This window comes from Bidens hawaiensis, unplaced genomic scaffold, assembly GCF_021521415.1.
Source record: "Bidens hawaiensis isolate Kalapana, Puna unplaced genomic scaffold, B.hawaiensis_p1.1 tig00001336_1, whole genome shotgun sequence".
Taxonomy (NCBI): domain Eukaryota; kingdom Viridiplantae; phylum Streptophyta; class Magnoliopsida; order Asterales; family Asteraceae; genus Bidens; species Bidens hawaiensis.
This window is the reverse complement of record NW_027491075.1, coordinates 647340-673084: the sequence shown is the minus strand read 5'-3', so window position 1 is coordinate 673084 and position 25745 is coordinate 647340.

The window sequence follows — 25745 nt, the reverse complement described above, 5'->3', positions numbered from 1 at the left end:
TTTGTTGGATTGATTGTTTTTCTTGTATTTTTACTTGCTTCATTTTCATTGTATGCTAATTTAATTAATTAAATATTCAAAACAAGATTTATTTGTTCGGTTGGTCATTTACAAATATTTAGTATTAGAAAGTTGTCGTGTCCATGAATTGATACTCGGTTCTTACCGACACTTTATTAAAAACGATATGTACACTTGCCTTTCGTGTGTGGTTTAGTTGTAGGTGAAAACCTATTGTAAAACCCGATTTGGTTGGAACTTTTACTTAAATTTTTATATATATATTCACACACGTCAAGTTTTTGGCGACGTTGCTAGGGATACGGTGACTTTTCGAGAACGATCCAAGTATTCGATTTAGCCTTGTTTATATTTTTGATCTATTTTATTTTACTTTATTTCGTTTTTATTCATCTTATTTTTATTTCAAATTTTAGTGTCTTTTACTTGTTTAGTTACCTTTTTTATTTTCGTAGCCACTTTGTGTATATGTGTTAATTTTTTATTTTTATATCTCTTGCTTTATTCATTTTTTACTTTATTTCTCTTCATGTATATTTGGTGCCCGTGATCCTTTTTGTTTGAGTATTCCTTGCAGTGATACCTATGGAGCAGCACTACTATGGAGATTATTGTGAAGGATACCATTATGATGACGGGAATTATCACATGGAGGGTTGGTGCGAGATATGTGGGGAACCCCATCACACACATGATTGTTATTATTCACCTGGGTGTCCCGCCGATTTTAATGAAGAACCTTACCCTTATTCACAACCATTTGAGGTTCCCAACATACCACCTTCCTAACTCAATCTTAGCACGGGATTTCTAGAGTATTGGGCACAAAGAATGAAATGTTGGGACGCGATGCTCGAAAAAGGCATGCAAGATATTGGGATACCGCTACCGATACTTGATACTCATGAATCCGAGGAACAACTCCATAGATTAGAGGCCCAAAGTATTGTTATCAACGAACTTTGTGCTAACTATCGACGGGAGAGTTTGCCTTGCTACACTAATGACAATATATATTGGGATGATGAGGATGAAATTACAGCACCACAATGCTCATCCATTGTTGTGTTGGAGCAAGCTCAAGAACCGGAGACCATAATGGACAAAGTGAAATTCTCAAGCCCACAAAGTACCGCAAAAGTCCCACCTCCGGTTCGCATTATTCCATCTTGGGAAGACGAGTTTGGGGATGAATTATTAGGTATACCGCTCATGGAAGTGAATGAAGAAGAGTTCGACCCGGTTGGTGATATTAATGAATTGGAAGAATTATTATTTGGAAAACCATCCGTGGAAGTCAACAAAGCACCGCACCAAGAAGAAAATTTGCAAGTGAGTGGGTTCACAAACAAACCAATTACTATGGTGACATCCGATTCACTACCTTGAAATAAAGAATCTCCGACCATGGATCAGCATGATGGTGGATCGCCACCCAAATCAAAAACACCACGGGAGAGGGCATGGAGAAAGCCAGACCAACCACAGTTCAAGGCGTGTCAATGGTCATATGAACACATCAAAAATATAAAGAAATGCCGAGATGATCGCCTTCTTCACTACATAAATTGTATCAGGTTTGGTCCAGGTAAATTTAAGTGTTGGTGGCATGACCCGTTTATTTATTTTTTCTAACACACTTTTATGTTTACCATCAATTTCTTACAAACCCATGGTAAAATCATCAAACTAAAAGGTCGTATAACAATTTTCAATATCAAAGAGCCACCCGTTAATAAGGGGTTGTGAGTCTAGCTATCGATTGCTGTGAAATGTAGCATGTTTAGGATTTTCATGTGTTTGGTTATGGTAGTATGTATGGTTGCACCGTTTTCCCTCGTTGGTGCAACCCACTTGTGTGTGTTTTTTTAAGTACTTTGTTTTGTTGCAAACTATATATTGATGGTTTGGATTATGTTGGTTTTGGGATGATGTTTGTTGGATGCTTTTGTTATATATGATGGGTTTATAATGTGTTTGTTAGTATGTGTGTGGCATGTTTTGGTTTCTTTGGTTTTGGATGCTTTCACGCGTTTTCGGGTCTTTGGTTTTGGATGCTTTCACGCGTTGTCGGGTCTTTGGTTTCGGCAGATTTCTGGATTTCAGGGGAGTTTTTATGTTCTCTCTTTTGCACTTACTTTTATAGTTTTTTGTTGTACAACGAGGGCGTTGTACAATTCAAGTGTGGGGAGGGAATTTGAACTTTGTTTGTCTAAAATTAAATTTTTTTGCAAAACTCCTAAAAAAAATTTGTAACAAATAATAACCATTAAGCAATTTTTAATTCAAACTTTAATTGCATTGTCCTGAAGCACAAATCTTTAAGACATTCAAGCCTAAAATCTTTAAAAAGACATACCTTTAAACATGACAAACAAAAAGATTCACATTCTTACTTTGCAAAAATTACCCATTCCGCTCGTTTCCGTGAGTTAGCCTCGTCAGTTGTTTTTACTCATGTTTTTTTGCTGGCAATTGAGTGAGCCGGGTGATTATTGTAAAGTAGAACTTGTTTTTGGCATGCATTTAAAACCATATACACATACATAGTGTCACACCCCGACCAAAGGCGGAACATGCCGGGGTGCAACGTGATTGGACAAATACACAAGACACTATTTAAAGTGACAATATTTAATCAACTCATTTATTTCATAAATCAATAATCAACACCTCTCGTTCACACAAACAATTTAATACAAGTAACATTTATATTGTTCGTTTTACTAATACCCTAATAGTCTTGGTAACGTTTCTCATCAAGTCCTCGAGTCAACAAAAGTCAAACCTGTAACATTTCATAAAATAAAGTTTATCAACACAAAGGTTGGTGATCAATTCATAAGTTTGAGCATATAAGTATATAGTAATAAAAGGCCAAGTAGTCTAGGATTTATTGACAAAACTTGTATACAAAACAATAAATAAAAGCAACAACTTGGATAAATTGACAATCGCTAATAGAATTACGTTAGCGCCACCTAGCTATAAGGGGATGCCAAATAGTCTAGGATTTTATTGACAGTTGCTAAACACATTAGCACCACCTAGCTACAAGGGGTTGCCAAGAAGTCTAAGATTTTTATAGTTATCGTTAATTGCATTACGTTAACGAAACCTTGCTACAAGGGGATGCCAAGTAGTCTAGGATTTATAAATTCAACCAACCGAAAGCGATAAACACATAGACATATAGCATAGAACACCAAATCAAGAAAATATTTAAGTAATGTATACAATCACGTTTGTGGGTTTATGATTCAAGTAAATAAAGCATTTAGTTTGATAAGTATGAAATGTCATCCCAAAACGGAAGATGGAAAAAGGGGTATGAAAGTACTCACCTCGATTGATGAAAAGAGAAATAAATAGACAAATAAATGAAGCTCGAACGGTAAACTAACAGATCCGACTTGAAAGCTAAATGAAAACGAATAATTAAATATATTAATGAACTTGAACTTTAGTTGAAACTACATTTGAAACACTGGACAAGAATGTTCGATTGTTAATCGGATTACCGGTTAATTTGTTAATGATTAGGGACTCATACTAAATTGATAATTAAAATAAAATAATATTATTTTATTGCGCTTTTAAATAGCTAAACCAATATTAAAAGAAACAAGACGGGTTTAAATCAAGAGTTCGGTTTTATGAAAATGAATAGATAATAAAGTTTATAATAATATTATTAATGATAATGCTAGTAATGATAATAATAATTCTAAAAAATATGTTATATATATATATAGATGTATAAGATAACGATGATAATAATAATAACAATAATTATTATTAATAATACTAATATAGTATGATACTAATAATAGAGTTAATAGCCATTTTCGTCCCTGTGGTTTGCTACTTTCGCCACTTCAGTCCAAAATTTGTATTTTTGTCAATTTAGTCCTCATAGTTTTAAATATTAGCCAATTACGTCCTATCCGTCTAACGGCATCCAGCTATGCCGTTAGTTCAAGGGTATTTTTGTCTTTCTCCTTTTTATTTTGAGTTATTGGTCATTTTCGTCCCTGTGGTTTGATACTTTTGCCAATTCAGTCCAAAATTTGAAATTTTGTCAATTTAAGTCAGTTTTTTTTCTATAACCCTAGAGAGCATTATCCAAGCCCAAAACAAGTTTGCATTTACTCTGTCGACAACAGTAATCATACCCCCTCCTCTCGTATTTAGTTTTAGACGGTTCCTAAACTCACCCCCATGGTGGAATTCAATGGTAAAGTGGTCAAAGCAATTCTGTGAAACCGAATTGTACGGAAAAAACTAAAAATCGTTTCTTTGATGAACGCATAATATTTATGGTTTAGAGATTAACATATCATAACGAAAATCTGGGTCGTAATCAACTATTATACATTAATCAACAAAACAATTTTTAGTTTTTTCTGTATAATTCGGTTTCAGGGAATTTACCTTGACCACTTATTCCACCATGGAGAAGATTTTAGGAAATGTCTAGAAACTAAATATAAGGGGGGGGGGGGGTATGATTACTGTTGTCAACAGAGTAAATGCATACCATTATTTGAGGTTGCTCGATGGTTTTGGGCTTGAATTATGCTCTTCAGGGTTATAAACAAAAAACATAAAAAATAAAAAAAACTGAATTAAACTGAACATTAAATTGACAAATTTTTAAACTTTGGACTGAATTGGCAAAGATATCAAACCACAGGGACTAAAATGACCATTAACTCAAAATTAAAAGGAGAAAGACAAAAATACCCTTAAACTAACGGCATAGCTGGATGCCGTTAGACGGATGGGACGTAATTGGCTAATATTTAAAAATATGAGGACTAAATTGACAAAATTAAAAATTTTGGACTGAAGTGGCGAAAGTAGTAAACCACAGGGACGAAAATGGCCATTAACTCCTAATAATAATAGTTAAAGAATAAAAATCCAAGTATTAATTAAAGCGTTGTTGATAAAAATAATAATAATAATAAATAATATTGATAGTAAATAATGATACCATACTCGATGTTGGTTCGATTTCTAAACGAGTTCACAAAATAACTATATTAATATTATTGCTAGTAATTATTGATAAAATATGATTTTAATAGATAATAATAATACGACCTTTAATAATATTAATAACAACTTTAATATTTATAATAATAATTATGATAATAATAATAATAATAATATTAATAATAAATAAATAAATATAATAGTAAGTTATATGTAATAATACTAATAATAATCTTTATGTATTGATGTTAATACTAATAGTAATAATAAATTTTTTAAGTACAAAAAGAAACAAAACCAAAACCGATCTAGGATGAGACGCAAACCCGTGACCTCTAGTTCAACAACTTATGTACAAACCAACCGAACCAAAATAACAATGTTAATTAAATCCATAAGAAAATTTATATATCCATTACCCGGGTGTTAATCTTTTCCCATTTCAAAACAACTTCATACCCATTCCACTCGTTTCAAAGAATATAATCGCAAAATAAAACCGAATATGGACAATCTAGATCTAACCAATAGCACCTAAGCCCAAGTTTATTTACCTATTAGATGTGTATATGCTCGTGGCTCTACACCGTGAAGAGAACGAGCAGAGTGCTAACGAACTATGATAGATTTGGACACAAAAGAACCCGAAAACAGCTCCGAATGAAAAAGGTAAGTGGCGGTGGTGATCTGCGGTGACCCGAGGAGGTAGTGGGATAGGAGGAGTGACGGAGCACGGTTTTCCGATCGCCGGAAAAGCGACCGGAGAGTGAAATGGAGAGACGAAGATGGAACAGAACGAGAGAGAGGGTACAGCGAGAGAGAGAGAGAGAGAGAGGGGGGGAGCCGAAGAGAGAGAGAAACCAAAGCCGGCCGCCGGAAAAACGACCCGAAGTGGAAGGGGGCTAGCGGCTTCGCTGCTGCTGCCGGAAAGCTCTATATTGGAAGAAAACCAACGGCCAAGGGGGAAAAGGGAGTGGTGGTGGTGCGTCGGATTCTCGCCCGAAGTTCCGAGGTCGCTGGAAACGGAAAAAAAGGAGGGTAACGGCTGTGTTGTGTGTGTGTGTTGGAGGTGGATAACGGGGAAGATAGTGGGTGCTGCGTCGGAGGTGGTGGCCGGAGTCGGCGGCATGGGCGGCGGCGGCCGGAAGTAGGAAGGAAAAAGAAGAGGGTGATGGGTGTTAAGTGGGTTAGGGTTAGGGTTAGGTGACATATATGTGTATTACATATTTACAAAACAACCCCCTCAAGTTACAATCAAAGTTTAAAATGCGTTTAAAGGTTTCCATAGCTTATAACAACTTTACAAAACTCAGTTTGAACCCTTTATGTTTTTTCTTAATGACACTATAATATGACAAACATCGATTTGTTTATGATCGAGGTCTATTATAATATTATATAATAAATAAATAAGGTTCTAAAATGTTGAGTTGGGTTTACGTATTAAAAGTTTAGAACAACGAATATAATTCAAGATCTGAATTAGACGAATGTCACACATAGTATAAACCATTTAAGGAATTTAGGATAAACCCATGTCTAGCCATTTTTCACTTATATTTCTCTTACCCACATTATTCCCCTAGTAGCCCATGTTTATCCTTTTCCCGTGTTTTTCTTTTTCGCCCTATTTTTTATCGCCCACTTAGCCATAAAGCCTTTTATTTTTCACCAATTTTTGGTTAGAAATCCGGTTCGGCTAAGTTAGTTTGTTTTTCATTTCATTTTCATGTATTTTATCACATTGGAATATTATAAGCACAATGCTATCTCCCAAAGTATTTTATTAGTTTGTATTCATTTGTATAGTTTTTATCAGAAAAAGGTTAAAAAAAAGCAAAAAAAAAAAGAAAAAAAAATGTTGCAAGAAAAGAATAAGAAATTTGGTTCATCCCATATTGATGAAGTTTGATTTCAAAGAGCAATTTTTGGTTCGTTAGCTCTCGGTTCGTTTAGACCACTTAGTTTAGTTAGTTAGTTTTAGTTTATAGCTCTAGCTTAGTTCCGGATTTTCTAGCCTTTTTAGCCATTTTTTCCAAAAAAATTCCTCACCCTAACCCTAAGCCAAATTACAACCCTCAAGTACTCGTGTTTTATGATATGTATGTGTCGGTTAGATTTGAGCCTTAAACAATCTATGCTTTGTTTGGTCATCGTCTTGGCATCGAGTGTTCTCAACATACAATATTACATGTATGATCACTAAATATAGCCGAGTGTATGAGTGAACATTGTGAGGTTTGCAAGGTGGGAATGTGAGGCAACAAATGTAATGTTCTTTAGACTATGTCTTCATTTTTAATAGGCTTGTTTGTAAACATCAATAGTGCTAGCTTGTAAATCTTTTAAAAACTTTGAATGATTATTGCTTGCAGGTTATTCTTGTTTTTGTGGAGTTTGTTTCTTTTGCTTGAGGAAAAGCAAAGTTCAAGTGTGGGGATATTTGATGTAACACAATGTGTACACCTTTTAGCATCAAATTGTCCTCTTATTTTGGTAAAACTACATGCAAATTCGTTGTATTCGGTACTTATTTGAGTTATTTATGAATTTGCAGGTTCGGGCGCCCGCCCAACGAAGAAAACAACGAAAAGATGGTGCTTTTCGGACAAAAGTCAAGAATCTGCCTAAAGTGCATGACCATGCTTAGAAAGTGCATGACCATGCTGAGCCGGTGCATGACCATGCTAAGGAAGTGTATGACCATGCTGACCAAACTGCACCATCATGCGCTTTTATTGCACGACCTTGCTCCTTTATTGAAACCTGTGCACATCTGTTACCGTGCCAAAAGTGCATGACCATGCTATGAAAGTGCATGACCATGCTGAGAAACTGCACCATCATGCGCTTTTAGTGCACCACCATGCACCTTTATTGGAACCCTTGCACTTCTACTATCGTGCCAAAAGTGAAACTGCAACATCATGCACTTTTTGTGCACCACCGTGCACTCCCGAGGGCACGAGCCCGTGCACTATCTGATGCCGAGGACAAGACATATCAACTTTGAAAGTGCACTATCTAGTGCCGGAAATGCACGACCATGCCCTTTTTGTGCATGACCATGCACCTTTTTGGAACCTGCAACTCTGAGCATCCGAAAGTGAAAGTTTGACTTACCCAAAATAGTGCACGACCATGCACTTTTTGTGCATGACCGTGCACTTTGTCCAGAAGCATATAAACACTCATTTTAACTTCATTTTGGGGTGTGGAGTCTTGGGGATTCTCTCTCAACCAAGTGCAGCATTTTTAGGGGATTCTTGGAGGCTTCCACCAACACAAGATTCATCATTCCATCCTTCAATCCTTGCTTGATCTTAGTTTGCATTCCTTTGTTCTTGAACATGTTTTGTAAGCTTATTTCTAGTTTGATTGTAGTTGTATTAAGCCTTATGGGCTAATTACTTTTGCTATCTAGGCAATGTTGAAGCTCTTGCTAATGTGATATATTATCTATGCATGATTTTGGTAAAGTGGTGTTCTTTAAAAATATAGTTGAGTTTATAAGTTGATATTGATGGTGTTCATTCTTGTTATAGTTACTTAACCTTGTTAGTTTTGCAAATGTTTAGGCATTCATGTTGGAAAACTATGTTCTAGATGTTTGTTTGTAAACTTTGAATGCTCATGAAATCTTTGTTTACATTACTAAGTTAGGAATGACTAAGTAAAAATTAACTTGGTTATATGATTATTGATGAGTATGAAACCCTACACTTAATATTGGAAAATTGATGAGTGTTGTTATGATTCTTGACTTGGCGATGACTTGCTAGTTAAAGTTTCATAAGTTTATATTAATTTCATGAATTTGGCTACTTTAGTGTAATCTTAGGTGGTTAGAATGTTGTTCATTCTAGCTTTCCTTTGATTATGAGACTTTTTTGTTTTGACAAACAAGTTAGTATATGTTTATCTCTTGATTGAAAACACATCATGATGATTATTTGCTAGTATTAGGTTGCTTTATTGTAATATAGTATTTATGTTTAGATTCATGATGTTTTTCCATATCATTGCTATTTTGTCATGTTAGTAGAGTGGATTCTTGTCTAGGTAGTTTGTTGGATTGATTGTTTTTCTTGTATTTTTACTTGCTTCATTTTCATTGTATGCTAATTTAATTAATTAAATTTTCAAAACAAGATTTATTTGTTCGGTTGGTCATTTACAAAGACTTAGTACTAGAAAGTTGTTGTGTTCATGGATTGATACTCGGTTCTTACCGACACTTTATTACAAATGATTGGTACACGTGCCTTTCGTGTGTGGTTTAGTTGTAGGTGAAAACCTATTGTAAAACCCGATTTGGTTGGAACTTTTACTTAAATTTTTATATATATATTCACACACGTCACAACCTAATACTAGAAAATAATCATCATGATAGTCGTGCACTAAAAGCGCATGATGGTGCACTTTTCTCAGCATGGTCATACACTTCCTTAGCATGGTCATGCACCGACTCAACGTGGTCATGCACTTTCTTAGCATGGTCATGCACTTTTGGCAGATTCTTGATTTTTGTTCGAAAAGCACCATATTTTCGTCGTTTCTTTGTCGGGCGGGCGCCTGGACCTGCAAATTCATAAATAACTCAATTAAGTACTAAATATAACGAATTTGCATGGGGTTTTACCAAAATAAAAGGATAATTTGATGCTAAAAGGTGTACACTTTGTGTTACATTACTGGTGATGCCAAAAGGGGAGAATATTCTTGATGCATCAAGAAAAGCGGTTGAAAATAAGCCTGATGAATCAGCAAACAAAGCTGCATAAGAAGTTGCTAGTTTAAAGGAAATGGTAAGAAAGGAAAGAGAGGCTAAGGACAAAGCCCTGGTTAAACAACTGAGGAAAAAGCCTGATGAAACTGAATCATATAAATTAAAAAGGCTAAAATCAATGTCCAAAGGTGGAAGAAATGGTGGAAAGACAAAACAAAGACCAGTAGTTTCCCAAACTACTGATGAATTTGAAGAAATACCAGCAGTTCCCCAAACTGCTAATAATCAAACAGTTGTTACACCTAACTGACTCAAGACCAGTGGTGTGCATAAGAACTACTTCTTCTCCACAATAACCAATAGTAGTTTCAGAGACTGTTGATGCACCCAAGGTAACACAAGAACTAGCTACTATTCCAGAAGTAGTTGAAACCTTTAAGTCAAAGCCTAATCAATTAAAGGCTTCTGATAGTAGTTTCAAAAGGAGAAGACTAGTTATAGCAGAAGAAGAAGAAGAAGAAGAAGAAGAAGAAGAAGAAGATTCACCAACATTTCCTCCTGCCAAAAGATTCAAACCAAAGAATGTTGATGACTTGATAACTCATCGAGAACAAGAGGCAACAAAAGCTTTGGCTGAAGCAGCCAAGATAATGTCTGATGAAGAAGCATCAAGAATATATCAGCAAGAGCTTCTGAAGACAAGAGATCTTGAACAACAGGCCTTTGAAAGAAGCCTGGTTGTTTCTGAAAGACCAATAGCTGATAAACAGCTCTTGACGGAAGCCAAGAAGGAAGCTCATTTATTGCTGAAAGAGCATGCTAAATACATGGTAACTCTTCATAAATTCAGATTTTGGACGTATGAATAATTACAAACTGAATGTGGTAGAGTAGAAAAAATTATTGAACAAGACCCTAATCAGGATCATCCTGAACCTGTTTGGGAGGTAGTAAAGGAAAGGATTTCTCAAGAAAAGGCAAGAGAAATCCTAAATATGAAGATTGAGTTAGATGTGGGCCTGGGGATAATTTTCATACAAGAAGAGAAACTGCAACATGGGGAATAGATATGTTGGGGGTTGCTTACAGGGATCTGGTACAAGAAAGAAAAAAGCACACAAGCAAATTCCTTGAACCAAAAAGCATTATCTGCAATAAATCTCCCTAAGAAGCAAAAAGTTGTTCAAACTACTGCTCTGATCCCTAGTTCCGCATAAGAAGATATTTAAATCAGAAACTTGTCTCTTTATGCTAGAAGAAGAAGAAGAACTTCAAGCCATCAAGGACATTCACAGAGACGTCAAGATGGGCTTTGAATTTGATATAAATTTGTTACCTTCTTCATCTTCTTTATCAATGTTGGTCGATATCAAAGCCAGTCAAGTTCCAAAGTTATTAAATGGAGTAAGCTTAAAAATAGCTCATGTGTAACTTTAGAATTTGATTCTGGTACTTCCCAAAGGGTAGATCTTCAAGATGTACCAATGCGACAATAGAGATTGTTAAAAAGATTAATAGACCTTCCATTACTGATGGAAGAGTATGATAGATTGGGTATTTAGTTTATAAAAGTCATCAAAGACTCAGCCCAATGAAGACTCTCAGATAATATAGTAGAGTAAATGTAATAAATGGTTTTTAGTTCAGAGAGAGATTGTTGAACCTTGCAAAGATGTCTAAAAACCAAACAACTGATGATACAAACATCGGTTGTTCTCCACTATGAAGTTTTGGTAAACAACTGCTCCAAACATCTAACCATGCAAACTGCTGATATGAAAGAACTAAAGATACAACACGTGATCAAACTATTGAAGTCCTAACAACTGAAGACTCACAACTGACGGTTCAAGCATCAGCTGTTTTAAGCAAAGATCAGTAGTTAGCATAGGATTCTCTTTATTCGATTGATTGTAACTTGTTCATCAGTAGTTTGTAACCATTTTGTTCGACGTCTCTTTCACCTTTTGCTCATCAGTAGTTTTAACACGTGTATATAATGATGAAAAGAGTCTCTTCTTTATCAACAGTTTTCACATATCAAAATACTCACCTGGTCAAAGTACTATTGTACTAGAAAATCAGATTGAATGATAAACTAGGGTTGAGGGGGAGCAATAGATTGTAATCATTTGATTATAGTTAATACACAATTGTTCTTCCATATGAAACCTATTAATTAACTCAAATGAATTCCGCTTCATAGTTTGTTTATTTCATATACTAATTGAAAATTGAATTGTAGTTAAAATATGATTTCAATTAAAGTGATACTACAAAGGATTAGATCAATTTTTTTACTGTTTCATTGAGTTGCTGATTGTGTTCATTAGCTTAGATTGAGATCTAGAATCCTAACAACATTTCAGTGTGAATTTGTAATTTTAACTTCAACTAGATATAATATATTATATACATTATATTTTTTTGACAGCGTTTGCAACCATCCCCAATACCCGGGGGTCTTCTGAAGGCAGATGTCAACTGTCCATGTTAATTTTAACGCTCCAACTATGATTCACCCCAAAAACAGCATCAAAAAGGAAATCCACCATTATGGGCCTTGATGTTTTTTTCCTTTTTTTCCTTTTTGCTTATTTGCAATTAGAGGTAAGTGACATTATGTGGTTAGGTCAACTACATAACTATAGTACCTAAATCCCCAAATAATAGACGGGGTTAGATAAAAGTACTAAAGAATATGTACAAAAGTTGCGTATTTGGCCAAACCACATGTACTAAAATAAAACTTAACTCTTGCATTTATTATTATTTTACGATTTTTTTTCTTTTTCTTTAACTTAAATATGTAAAAAAAATTGTTTTAGTTTCAGTACCGTAACGAACATAACCAAAAGTGTCACAACCCAAAACACGGCCTAGGAGTGTGACGCATATATTGGTACCACATTTGTAATTAAATCAGAGTTACGTTCAATTAGCGGAAGACTTATAACTATGTGGATTTAATTTATAAATATTTGCATACAAAAGACGGGATATAAAAGATTCCCGTTTAAGTTTAAAAGATTACTTGTTTTATAGCTACAAAACCACCATTTTTAATAATTTAAGTTTATACAAAAAAAATCCGAGCCATCGGATATTTATAGCACTTCGACACTCCAAGTGCTATCCTTGTTCACCTGCAAAAATGTAAATAAAATACGTCAGCAATGAATGCTAGTGAACACGCTGACGCTAAAATATTTTCTTTTTTTTATTACCCCTCGAGACTACGCCTGCCTCGGCCCATCGTGGCTTAGGAATAACAAAGATAAAACAACACATTTATAAACTCGAGTCTCTACACTAGGTCACCTCAGCAAACACCGCAGCATTCGACTTAGTTAAGTACCCATATGTATACACATGGTCGTGCTTCTCGCGGGAAAGCGTCCTACGACCAGGCGTGGTGCGATGTGCCCACCGCGTACTACCACATATGTAAGGATCCAGACAAATGTATACTACAGCCTGAGGGCTAGGCTTATACTCTTAGTTATAACGGTTTTAGGAACACGTAGTCCCTTGTAAACAGTTTTCATATAACATGTTTGACTCGTTTGATAATAAGTTTGTAAACGTTTGGGGGCGTATTCACCTTATCGCTTTGGGATCGGCTTCAACACCGTCCGAGGGTCTTTCCCTTGCTATCTAGTACCTATAGTACGAGTATAACCATTTGTTAGTCGGATATACAATCCGGCTTAAGACCTTTAGTCTTATTTTATATTATTTACCTCGATAAACCTTTAGTTCATAAATCTCTTTTACTTGAAAACCTTAAGTTTAAAAGTAATTATAAACCTTTAGTTTATTTATAAAAACCCGACGTTTCTTCTTCTCTAAGAAACATATTCTTTTCTTTTATTATTTAAGAATAGTTATTTATTCCTTAAATAATATTCATAACAAAGAATATACATATATATTTACACACATATATACATATTTATAAATCTTATCTTTTATTCTTTCTTTGTTACGTTTTCTTTTCTTTTCTTTTATTCGAGGTATCGAGTATAACCTCGACTTAAGGTTTAAGCCTTTATAATATTTTATTATTATATTCATTGGCGTTAAGCCTTACCTTAAAGACTTATGAAAACCCTAAGAATTTGAGAGCACTCCAACGCCGCTTGGTTTCCTTTTGTTGTTTTGATCAACGTCCCTCCTTGTCGCCAAACGATAATACCAATCTTCAACACTCGTTGGCACGCTTTCCAAGACCGGTCGCCATCTTATAACAAACGCCTTCTTGGTATGTGGGTGGAGAGTGGCACGAACTTCGAGGAAACGTTGGCACAGAAATCGAGGAATCGGGGAACGCTTATCGAGGTAGATCGAGAAAATGGTTATGGAATTCTAGAGAGATGTTAGAGAGAGAAAGGAATACTGATTTGTGGTGTGGATAAATGAGATCCCGACCTTGCTATTTATAGACAAAATCTGGTGTCCCATCGCGGTACGCGACGGCCTCCTGAGCACCCGTCGCGTACCGCGACGTAGCCCTGGCCAGTCACAACGTAGGTCCGCCACGTGTCACCACGTGGCAGACGGTGTGCCACGTGTTGACATGTGGCGTACGACATGCCACGTGTGGCCACGTGGCAGGACACGTGGCGATCGGTGTGCCACGTGGCAGGCCACGCGTCTCTTCTGTCAGACACCCCATCGCGATACGCGATGGGTCAGGAAAAATAGAATTTTCATTTTTGACCCTCAGGTTTGGAATTTTGGCATTCTTGGTCCTTATACTTTGGAAAGATTACATTTTGAGCTCGAAAGTTTCTTCTGTCAGACACCCCATCGCGATACGCGATGGTTCAGGAAAAATAGAATTTTCATTTTTGACCCTCAGGTTTGGAATTTTGGCATTCTTGGTCCTTATACTTTGGAAAGATTACATTTTGAGCTCGAAAGTTTCATAATATTACATCCTCCCCACCTTGAAGCAAATCTCTTCCACGAGATTGCTTTACAAGAACAAGTGGGGGTATTTCTTTTTCATTTCCGATTCGAGTTTCCAAGTATATCCGGGCCCTCTACGCGAGTCCCATTTTACTTTCACAATTTTCAATGTTCTTATTTTTAACTTCTTTGTTTTCGAATCTTCTATTTGTATTGGACGTTCTATGAATTTTAAGTTTTCATTTATTTCAACGTCTTTTAGTGGCATAGCTAAAGATTCATCGGTTAGACATTTACGCAGATTCGAAACATGGAATACATCATGTATCCCTTGCATTTCCTCGAGCAGTCGCAAACGATATGCAACAGTGCCGATTCGTTCAAGTACCTCAAAGGGTCCAACGAATCGAGGACTTAACTTTCCTTTCTTACCAAAGCGAACAACGCCTCTCCAAGGCGAGACTTTCAAAAGAATCTTATTACCAACTTTGAATTCCAATGGCTTACGACGGATATCGGCGTAACTCTTTTGGCGATCACATGTCGTCTTAAGTCGTTCTCGGATTTGAAGAATCTTGTCAAAGGTTTCTAGGACTATCTCAGGTCCAGACAATTGATTATCTCCGGTTTCAGACCAACACACGGGCGTTCTACACTTACGTCCATATAACGCTTCAAATGGTGCGGCTTGAATACTTGTGTGATAGCTATTATTATACGAGAATTCCATTAGGGGTAAGTGGTCATCCCAACTTCCGCCTAAGTCAATCACACAAGCCCGAAGCATGTCTTCCAACATTTGAATTGTCCTTTCGCTTTGCCCATCAGTTTGCGGATGATAGGCGGTGCTAAGGTTAAGCTTTGTACCTAATGCTTGTTAGAAGCTTTTCCAGAAATGAGACGTAAAACGACTGTCTCGATCAGAGATTATAGACAGCGGTACACCATGCAAAGCAACAACTTTTTTCACATAAATACGCGCTAGTCTATCCATAGAGTATGACTCATTGATGGGTATGAAATGTGCAGATTTCGTCAATCGATCCAAGATAACCCAAATAGCATTATGTTGTCGATTCGTCTTTGGGAGTTTAGTGATGAAATCCATGGTAATTAACTCCCACTTCCATACGGGAATTTCAGGTTGCTGGAGCAATCCTGAAGGCTTTTGGTGTTCAACCTTGACTTTCAAACATGTTAAACATTTCGCCACATGCGAAGCGACATCCCTTTTCATCCCATTCCACCAGTAGTTTGACTTGAGATTATGATACATTTTGTCGCTCCCGGGATGCATCATGTATTTGGATTTGTGAGCCTCGTTTAAAATTTTCTCAGCAAATCCCCAATGATTGGTACCCAAATTCTATTGACGAGTCTAAGGATACCAACGTCACCCTTGACTAATGATTCAATGGTGCCGTTACGTTTTTTGTCGGAGATTTGGTTTTCGTTTATTGCTTGAGTTTGAGTGGATTTGATTTGTTCGAGGAGATCAACTTGGAGTTCTAGACGCAACGCTCGTACTCTTTTAGGCTTCTCGTGCTCTTTTCGACTTAAGGCATCAGCCACAACGTTGGCTTTGCCTTCGTGGTAAACAATCTCACAATCGTAGTCGTTTAGAGTCTCCATCCAACGTCGTTGGCGCATGTTGAGTTCTTTTTGATCGAAGATGTGTTTTAAGCTCTTATGATTAGTGTACACGGTAAATCTTACTCCATAGATATAGTGCCTCCATATTTTAAGTGCAAAGATTATGGCGCCTTACTCTAGATCGTGAGTCGTATAGTTCTTTTCGTGTACTTTGAGTTGACGACAGGTGTATGCGATTACTTTCTTGCGTTGCATTAGTACGCATCCCAAACCGGAGTGAGATGCGTCGCTAAATACAACAAAGTCCTCAGTACCTTCTGGCAAGGACAGTATAGGTGCTTGAGTGAGGTTTTGTTTGAGTATATCGAACGCCTCTTGTTGCTTTGGTCCCCATTCATACTTGATGTTCTTGCGAGTCAAAGAAGTTAGGGGAACAGAGATTCGGGAAAAGTTTTTAATAATTCTACGGTAATAGCCGGCCAAACCTAAGAAACTTCGAATCTCGGTTGGCGATTTTGGAATCTCCCATTTTAGAAATAGCTTCAATTTTAGTGGGATCGACTTGAATACTGTTGACGTTGATGATGTGACCAAGAAATTGTACCTCGTGTAACCAGAATTCGCATTTTGAGAATTTAGCATATAACTTCTCGGTTCAAAGAATTTCAAGCAACGTTCGGAGATGGACTTCATGATCAGCCTTGGACTTAGAATAAATAAGTATGTCGTTGATGAATACGATAACGAATTTATCCAAGTATGGCTTACAGATTCGATTCATCATGTCCATGAACGCGGCTGGCGCATTAGTAAGTCCAAACGGCATAACCGTGAATTCATAATGTCCATACCTTGTTCGAAAAGCGGTTTTCAGAATATCCTCATATTGGACTTTGAGTTGGTGATAGCCGGAACGAAGATCAATTTTAGAAAAGAAGCTAGCACCTTGAAGTTGGTTAAAATGATCATCGATTCGAGGAAGTGGATATCGGTTTTTGATTGTGACTTTGTTTAACGCTCGATAGTCAATACACATACGCATGGATTCATCCTTCTTTTTGACAAATAGGATTGGTGCTCCCCATGGTGACGAACTTGGTCGAATAAAGCCTTTCTCAAGAAGCTCGTCGAGTTGTTTCTTTAACTCCTTCATCTCAGTTGGAGCTAAGCGATATGGAGCTTTGGCAATCGGAGCGGTACCGGGAATAAGATCGATCCTAAACTCTACTTCACGATCGGGAGGGATTCCGGGAAGTTCATCAGGAAAGACATCGGGAAAGTCGGGGACTATAGGTACGTCCTTTATCTCCTTTGGCTTTGACTCTCAGTGACGTAAGCCATGAATGCTAGGCATCCTTGATTTAAACATTTGTTAGCTCTAATCATGGAAATTATGCTAACTTGGCCAGCGTATTTGTCCCCTTCAATTTGAAAAGTTCGTTTATCGGGGGCTTGAAGTTCAACGGTTTTGCTATTGCAGATGATACGTGCATGGTTATCGATTAACCAATCCATACCAAGTACAATATCAAAACCAGCAAGTGCCATAGGTAAGAGTTGGATAGGCAAAATATAACCAGCTAAATGAATTTTTTCGTTTCAATGGCTTCGGAGATCTTAACGATTTCGCCACTAGCAGTCTCGACGCTTAGAGTTTTATCTAACTTTAATAAAGGTTCGTTTAATAGACTACAAAAGCTATAATCTATAAAACTCAAATTGGCGCCCGAATCAAATAAAACTCTAGCATAAGTGTCGTTGACTAGAAACGTACCGGTAATGGTTTCCGGCATGTCATCGGCTTTCTTTGTATCAAGTACAAAGACTCGTGCGTTTCCCTTTTTGTCTTTGCCACTTCCACCCGCACCACCAGTCGCGGGTTTGTTCTTTGGGCATTCAAAAGTTCAAGTGCCCTATCTCCTTACAATTGTAACATGTCATCTTCTTTTTCCAGCAGTCAGCAGCATCATGACCCGATCGTTGACATGTTTCACACACTTTTGAAGGCAGAGCGAAGTTGCATCGACCCTTGTGATACCTCCTGCATGTTTTGCACGGCGTGGCGTTTGAATTGAATTGATTTTGGTTTATGCCCTTGCCTTTGAATCGATTGTTTCCTCCAGTCCTTCTTTGGTCGTTAGATGACACGACCTTTTTATCCTCTTTCTTGTTGCGGACCATGCAGCCCATCAAATAACCAGCTAACTCCATTGCGGAATCAGCGGTTTGTGGTAAGTGTGACCTCACCACGTCGCGGATTTCCCGCGGCAGTCCCCAAATATATCTTATAACCTTGCTGGATTCAGGATTCACCAGCTGGGGAACCAGACGACAATATTCGTGAAACTTGGTGTTGTATTCACGAAGATTCGTCCCCACTACCTTAAGATTGAGAAATTTAATTTGAATTTGGTCGGTTTCATGCATGTGACAAAACTTTCCCATTAACACAGCCTTGAACTCATCCCAGCTCAAATTGTACATCACTTCTCTCCCCTTGCTCATCATCGTGTTCCACCACTCGAGTGCTTTTCCCTTGAACATAAAGGCAGAGTATTGAATCTTTTCTTCATTGGTACACTTGCTCGTTAACACAATCGTCTCCATCTCCTCAAGCCACCACACGGTTGTGATGGATCCTTTATCACCATGGAACTCCTTCGGTCCATAGTACTTAAAATCCTTAAACGAAAACCCACTAATTTTAAGTTTTTTGAACTCTTGCTTAACTCCATCATCAGCGTTAGACTCATGAACACTTTCCTCGACTCGAGACGGATTCGGACGGGATTTCATGGATTTTCGAGAAGGATTAACGGAGTGAGAATGTTTTGAGTTTTTCGATTGAGACCTAGCCATTGACTCTTCTCTAACCGCATCCTTAATCATCTTTTGTATTTGGTTCATATATTTATCGGGGATAGGCTCATCTTGTTTGTTCTCGGGGCCTTTCCCCTTTTCTTTTCTTACTTCTTTTTTCTTTTCGAGCATTCTCGTTGTTATTACTTTGTTTAGACATATTTCTTTTTCAATTTATATCTGAAATTTAACAACTTTCTTTATTAAACATATATTTTATTATACATTCATATATATATATATATCATAAAAGATATATATATTTATTTCACAATACATACATGTATATATATCGTTCCAACGATATATATATACTGATCATCCTATCTTTATTTCAAGAACGTTTCAACGTTCTTGTTACACACATATATATCACATAGCATACACGACTATATTACATATGACTTCTTCTTCATATCCCTCATCAACACTGCCTCAATCCTTCAAACAATTTCTCACAACCTTCGTCAATTTGTTGCACTTGTGAAGAAGCTTTTCTCCCATCTTCTTCTTTTTCTTTCCTTCATCAGCCATCTTCTTTCTCCAATCATCTGTCTCATGGAGAGCACGGTCCAAATGTTCTTCATACGACTGTGGGACTTCGTTGGGGTATCCATATTGTGGAGGTGGGTCGCGGTAACCCAACGTCACCATTTCATAGTGGTTCCTTGGTTCTGGATACGGAACGTCAGTCATGTCTGATGAAAGGTAGAAGAAAGCTTCAGCGGCTTTGTTCTGTTCTCGGATCTCATTAGCTTTCTCTTCTATTGATGGAATCTCTCCTTGGAATGGTGGGAAGCTTGATGAAGCTTGGTTCTTGAGAGCTTCGAGATATTGGACATATGGATCCACAGAACCATAGCTCGGGTTTTTGGAAGTGAGTGATCCATCCATTGATGTTGATATCTCATTGGGATTATTGGGATGCTCTTCTTCCGGTTCAGACTCTTCCTCAGGATCCTCCTCGTCTTCGGGGTCCTCCTCCTCTTCTGGTTCCTCTTCTTTCGGCTCCTCTTCTTCCATGGGTTGAGCAGTTTCATTCACCATCGAAGGCATTCTAAAACTTTCGTAGGACATCATCACCCTCATTCTAGGTTTGCGGGATGACCCTTCACCATTAGTGGGTTGAGAATTGACTTCGTTAACAGTGGAGCTTCCGGTATTCCATCGTCGTTGATCAGAGTGGCATTGCATCCAGTCGGAGGATGGGGATCTTGGTTCTTCCTTGATGGGTATGTTGGAAAGGAACGCATAGGACGGGTGAGGATTTGGTGGTAGGTATCCGGTTGGATAGTACGGCGGTATCTCCGGTGGTTGGTACGTGGGAATCTCCGAGAGATGGTACGTCGGTACTTCAGAGGGTTGGTACATGGGTATTGTTGGTGGATGGTAGCTTGAGTGCCTTGGTGGTTCAATTCTTTGTTTCGGTGGACTATCGAGGACGTCTATTGGGGAGTACTTGGATCCGGGGTAGTATACAGGTTTGGTCAAGTCATGCTCTACATCTTGATCAAAGTATGCTTCATAATATCCATCACTCATATTGTCCTCGGGAAAATGTTCAGCGATTCCCGCTTCTTTAGCCTTGCGCACAAAGTTCTTTATGTAAGCTTTGAATGACATCTAATAATTTGGGTGGTTTAGAATGTGGAGGGAAAGAAAAGGTTACCAGCCTATCTTATCCCTAAAACAAATAATCAATTATTTCCTATACTTGGATCAAAGCTTAGGTATTGTTTTATGACACCCAATTCGCTAAGATCGATGGCTCTGATACCAACGCTTGTCACAACCCAAAACACGGCCTAGGAGTGTGACTCATATATTGGTACCACATTTGTAATTAAATCAGAGTTACGTTCAATTAGCGGAAGACTTATAAATATGTGGATTTAATTTATAAATATTTGCATACAAAAGACGGGATATAAAAGATTCCCGTTTAAGTTTAAAAGATTACTTGTTTTATAGCTACAAAACCACCATTTTTAATAATTTAAGTTTATACAAAAAAAATCCGAGCCATCGGATATTTATAGCACTTCGACACTCCAAGCGCTATCCTTGTTCACCTGCAAAAATGTAAATAAAATACGTCAGCAACGAATGCTGGTGAACACGCTGACGCTAAAATATTTTCTTTTTTTTATTACCCCTCGAGACTACGCCTGCCTCGGCCCATCGTGGCTTAGGAATAACAAAGTTAAAACAACACATTTATAAACTCGAGTCTCTACACTAGGTTACCTCAGCAAACACCGCAGCGTTCGACTTAGTTAAGTACCCGTACGTATACACATGGTCGTGCTTCCCGCGGGAAAGCGTCCTACGACCAGGCGTGGTGCGATGTGCCCACCGCGTACTACCACATATGTAAGGATCCAGACAAATGTGTACTACATCCTGAGGGCTAGGCTTATACTCTTATTAATAACGGTTTTAGAAACACGTAGTCCCTTGTAAACAATTTTCATATAACATGTTTGACTCGTTTGAAAATAAGTTTGTAAAATTTTGGGGGTGTATTCACCTTATCGCTTTAGGATCGGCTTCAACACCGTCCGAGGGTCTTTCCCTTGCTATCTCGCACCTATAGTACGAGTATAACCATTTGTTAGTCGGATATACAATCCGGCTTAAGACCTTTAGTCTTATTTTATATTCTTTACCTCGATGAACCTTTAGTTCATAAATCTCTTTTACTTGAAAACCTTTAGTTTAAAAGTAATTATAAACCTTTAGTTTATTTATAAAAACCCGACGTTTCTTATTCTCTAAGAAACGTATTCTTTTCTTTTTTATTTAAGATAGTTATTTATTGCTTAAATAATATTCATAACAAAGAATATATATATATATACACACATATATACATATTTATAAATCTTATCTTTTATTCTTTCTTTGTTATGTTTTCTTTTCTTTTCTTTTATTCGAGGTATCGAGTATAACCTCAACTTAAGGTTTAAGCCTTTATAATATTTTATTATTATATTCATTGGTGTTAAGCCTTACCTTAAAGGCTTATGAAAACCCTAAGAAGTAGAGCAGCACTCCAACGCCGCTTGGTTTCATTTTGTCGTTTTGATCAACGTCCGTCCTTGTCGCCAAACAATAATACCAATCTTCAACACTCGTTGGCACGCTTTCCAAGACCCATCGCCATCTTATAACAAACGCATTCTTGGTATATAGGTGGAGAGTGGCACGGACTTCGAGGAAACGTTGGCACGGAAATCAAGGAATCGGGGCACGCTTATCGAGGTAGATCGAGAAAATGGTTATGGAATTCTAGAGAGATGTAAGAGAGAGAAAGGAATACTGATTTATGGTGTGGAGAAATGAGATCCCGACCTTGCTATTTATAGACAAAATCTGGTGTCCCATCGCGGTACGCGACGGTCTCTTGGGCACCCGCCGCGTACCGCGACGTAGCCCTGGCCAGTCACAACGTAGGTCTGCCACGTGTCGCCACGTGGCAGACGGTTTGCCACGTGTTAACATGTGGCGGACGACATGCCACGTGGCGGGACACGTGGCGACCGCTACACGTGGCAGGCCACGCGTCTCGCTGTCAGACACCCAATCGCGATACGCGATTGGTCTCTCTTCTTATCCATCGCGTAGCGCGATGGGTCAGGAAAAACAGAATTTTCATTTTTGACCCTCGGGTTTGGAATTTTGGCATCCTTGGTCCTTATACTTTTGAAAGTTCACATTTTGAGCTCGAAATTTTCATAATGTTACAAAAAGTCCTTGTCAACTCGCAAACACAAAGCACGGGTTTGACCGATGAACAAACCTCATTTTAAATGTTATTTTTTTCTTATAAGCTATATATACAAGTACAACTTAACTCTAAGGGCTCGAATAAAGCTAGCTAAAAAAACTTGATTTTAAACGATCTGAACTGAGCCAGCCAACTCATTTTGTAACCTAGCCGAGCTCGGCCAATCTCCGCTCGTCTCATGGCTTGGCTCGTTGATACTCTCTTAGGTTTGTTTGACTTCGAGCTCAAGCTAAGCCGAGTTGCTATGTTTAATTTCGAGCACAAGCTCAAACCCACATTAGTCTACTTGGCTCGACTCGTTTACAGCTCTACGGGTTTTACCAACTGAATAAATGTTGTTTATATATACTATTTTTTGTATTTTTTTTGTTAATATGTTATTTAATTTATCGTAAGCTATATGAGTTCCGTTATTGTTTTCATCGTATACGAGTTCCGTTATTTCATGCACGTACAATATGTATATTTTTTAAATATCTTAAATATTCATACAAATAAAACTATTGCTAGTACCATATTTTTTTTAATATGTTAACTTTTGTTATTTTGCTATAAGAATTTCACTACTATTTTCAACACTGATAAATTAATTGTTTTAACTTAATGTTGGCATTGTAAGTCGTAACAATTTAACTCATAGAAACTGAATGCATGTTAATGCACCGTCACAACTCGTCAGGTACAAAACTAGTTAAGGCTTAAAAATATGGTGACTTGAGTAATAAATAACTCATAAGATGAGATTTGAATTAAAAAAAAGTTCGAAAGTTGATTGAATCCGGTTTAACCACTTTGATTGGTTAACGGTTCACCTGTTAGATCAATAAACACCCGTTTAAATGAAGAATAGTTCGATTGTCTTAACCAGATCATTTCATACTCTAAACTATGTGTGAATACAGTGGTTGGGCTAACAAAATTAAACTTGAATAAGGGGTGGTTGGGTGAGCTTTTAAAAAACTGTTCATTTGCTTCTTTTTTTTATCAAAGCTGTGTTTTTCAGAATTGTTTTTGCTCTCTAAAAAGTAAATAAACATATTTTTGAAACCCGTACAAACAACCACCCCCCCCCCCACCCCCAAGAACAAGCGTATTTGTATTAATAATCAAAACAAAATCCTTACAACATTTTTCCCAACTAATCAAGTCAATGCAAAATTTTTATATGAAATAAAAACATGTCACTAAATTAAAAACACAAACCTTAAGCTTGTAACTTTTAAAATATAGACCCCCAATATATGATCTGATCAGTAAACCATTTATGTAATTAACTTTTAAGTTTAGAAAAGAAAATATTAACAATCTACCTATTCTAATAAAGTAAAATTATTGTGACACATGTCAGTTTATGGTTAAACCTTACAACTTTTTCCCCTCCAAAATTAAGATCATAATTGACCATAATATATGTCCATATTTACTTTCCTTTTACATTTTATTTATATTATATTTATACATTTTTATAAAAACAAATATTAACATATCATTTTACTATATATTTCAAAATACTTGGTGAAATCCAAAATTAATAATAAACCATGTTCGAATATATAATTTCAAATTTATCATTAACAAATTTAATTTGTATATTGTTGAATATTATGAAGAAAACAAAACTTGAACATGCTTTCATTTTACAAAGTAATTTTTTTTTATTATTAAATCATATATCTATGCTTAAGAGTTGATCCAATTTTTAAAAATCAATCCATTTGTCTATTATTATTATTATTATTATTATTATTGTGAATTAGCATATAAATTTATAAATTATAAATATATGCTTTAAATCTATCAATTTATTTTTTTGGTTAATTTAGTAAACTATACATTTTTTCGGTTAGTTTAGTAAATATATACCAATAACTTTCATATATAACAAGTTTATCATATTCAATTTCTTGGTTTTTTTTATCAAGGATTGTTTCAGGTTTTGTGGAACTTGAATTTGGTTTTTACATTTAAAAATTGGTAAATAGATTGTATGGTACAAGTTAACTACATTTGTGTCAAAATTTGTTATGGGTCAAAATGAGAAATATGAGTATTTTTATAAGCTTGAAAATGCAAATAGATTTATCGTCAAATTTGTTACGGGTTTAAAGTGTTGAGTTGAAAATGTCAAACAGGTGAAAGTTAGAATTTAAAACATGATTTGGGTTTCAAATTTATTTTCAAGGACATTTTTGGAAAAAAAAATCAAAAGGTTTGGGATTTGGTAAATTGACTATTTTTCACTCGACTATCAAAATTTAAGAATAGATGGTGAACACTTACGACATGCCACTCTCAGACTTATCAATGCTTTTAACTTGTATCAAATTTGAAACATTTGTGTCAGCATTAACTTTTCTTTCAATGGTGATCAGATGGTTGTATGAGAAGCATGTCATGCAAAACTATGCTCAAATGAAGCAGAATAAACAAAAAATTGAATGGGTTAACATGTTACTTTTTATGTTCTTTTTTCCTTCTATGGGTTGTAAATTGATAAATATATCAATTAAGGTGGCACTCCTTCAGTATTTTGGCTGAGTGGTCAGAACTACTATTGCATAACTATTGTATGAGAATACTTCTTCCTGATTCTTTCAATTATACATATATGATACTAACAATGAGGATTTCAATAAAAATGAGTGTTCTTGGATACGTTTGTGCACGCACATTTTTTTTATTAATTTCATTTACAAAAAATCATTTTGTGATATAAATAAAATCAATTTATATACACATAGTATTGATACAAGCATAGATGTAATACCTTTTTTTCATATACGTTATTTAATTATTTTCATTACTTGTAATTTTATAATTTGGATAATCCCGTAT